Source organism: Montipora capricornis, chromosome 7 (assembly GCF_036669925.1).
Source record: "Montipora capricornis isolate CH-2021 chromosome 7, ASM3666992v2, whole genome shotgun sequence".
Lineage (NCBI taxonomy): Eukaryota > Metazoa > Cnidaria > Anthozoa > Scleractinia > Acroporidae > Montipora > Montipora capricornis.
In genome coordinates, this window is record NC_090889.1 from 1,470,059 (window position 1) to 1,471,981 (window position 1,923).

Consider the following 1,923-nt stretch of genomic DNA (forward strand, 5'->3'; position numbering starts at 1 on the left):
ACCTTGTGCAGGTTATGATTGAATTGTGTGCAAAAAAAAAACTGTGCCATCATAACAACTTAGTACTTTTAGAGCACATTAAATTTATTTATAATTGAAATGTTTGCATTATATTTACTTACTTAACAAAACTATCAGAATAATCCATCTGAACAATGTAATGTTAAAGGCCCACTTTCATCATGCATGCTATATTGCCATGTGCTTCTTTAGACAGCCAGACACCTCAATTAAGTGGAATAATCACTTCAACCCAGTATCCATACAACTTTAAAACTCGATTTTAGTACAGTATTCATGAAGGTTGAAAATGGAACATAAATGCAAGTCACAGAACTTCACTGAATTGCTACAACTGCCAATTTTGAAACTGGCCATGAATACATTAAAAAGAAGTGCAAAAATAATTTTATTAAATCCCGATTATTCACAGGCTTGAAGGTCCTTACTACACAGTGTGCAACTACATTGTAAGCTAGCAGCTAGGTGGTGGAGGAAACCGTTCAGGGGACCTATGAAATGTTGCCATTGCAGTTAGAGAATACCTCTGTGGCAGTGAAGCTCTATTTGCTACGAAAGCCCCTGGATCAGAACGTCTCGATAGTCTGACCCTGTCCAGTCTTTCAGTAGCGCCTGTTGGTTCATTAAACGATGGCAGTGGATCATCAGAGTACCGATGTCTGTGTCCAGTCCAGTAGTAAAAAGGCAGGTCTGGATCAATTTTTTTACTAAATTCATTGAGAATCTTTGGTTGCTGTGAGAGAAATGCCTTGTGGTCAAAGACATCCCCAAGCTGGTCATGTAGAAGGGCAATGAACTCTTCCACATCATCAGTGCTGCTTGTGCGTGGGTGTTCTGGGGAGAGTCCTCGATCTTGGTACTCCTCTTTTCGTAGCTCCAGACTTTCACAGTTCGCAATAACAGCAACTACAATTTCCCTTGTAAAACCTGGTATTCCTTTAATGGGCCTTAGGATGTCAATACTGGCATAGTCTCTTTCTTGTTGAAACCAGGGCATCCAGTCAGCATGTTCTTGTTGTACTGTGAGCGGGTTTGCTCAGAAAGGCCTCTTCCATCTGCGGCTTTGTGCCAGTTTCCAACAGTTTCAATGAACTTTGCCTCAGTAGCATTACCATTTCTTTGCATGAATTCTAGCACACCTCTCGAGAAGATCTCTTCACAATGTGGCACCGACTGTTTCTGCTTACCAGTCAATGCCTCATACGTTAGACCAGTGAATGGATCGCGAAGGGCATCTCTGAAGTAGGACAGATTTACCCCACGAATCGATCCTGAACGAAGGCACTCTGTGATACGTTTCAAGACATGATTATGATCCTCCCTTTCATGTAAGAATTCACCTGTCAAATTGCACAATTCAGGTTGGTAGAGATGTTTGCTGAAGTCTACACCACAATCTTGCTTCAGCTGCTTAATTTTGTGGCGAAACAGGTAAATTGCCATCCAGGATTTAAGGCAGTCCTTTGTATCATCTTCCCTTCCTGTAAATAAGCATAGTACATGTACAAAATCAGTATGACTAAGAAATGTATGTTTCCAAACCATCCTAACAAAACTACATAGGTACATGGGTGGATAGTATTAATCAAAACTTTGCAAAATAAACATCAAAATACATGTTTTTCTGTGATAACACCGGAAATGGCAATTTCAAAAGTCCAGGAATATTTTGTGTCTAGAGGACAATATTATTGTTTACAACAAACAACCTTTTTAGGTACAGTGCTGAACTCCTTACTTTTTTGGACCAATTCGTACAATGTACGGTTAAGCGGTGGCTGTCAGTGGCCATGTGTTTTCTCATAAGCACTGATTTTTGAATTATTTTCAACCCCCTTTTAGTTAATTATATTTGCAGTACTCATCAGTTTCTTGATCAAATTTATAGTACAAAGTCACCTA

At 39.5% G+C, this 1,923-nt stretch overlaps 1 pseudogene; it reads right to left on the bottom strand.

Moving 5' to 3' along the window:
• Positions 1–475: 475 nt before the first annotated feature.
• Positions 476–1,923, bottom strand: part of LOC138055282 (uncharacterized) — a 1,666-nt pseudogene continuing 218 nt past the window's right edge.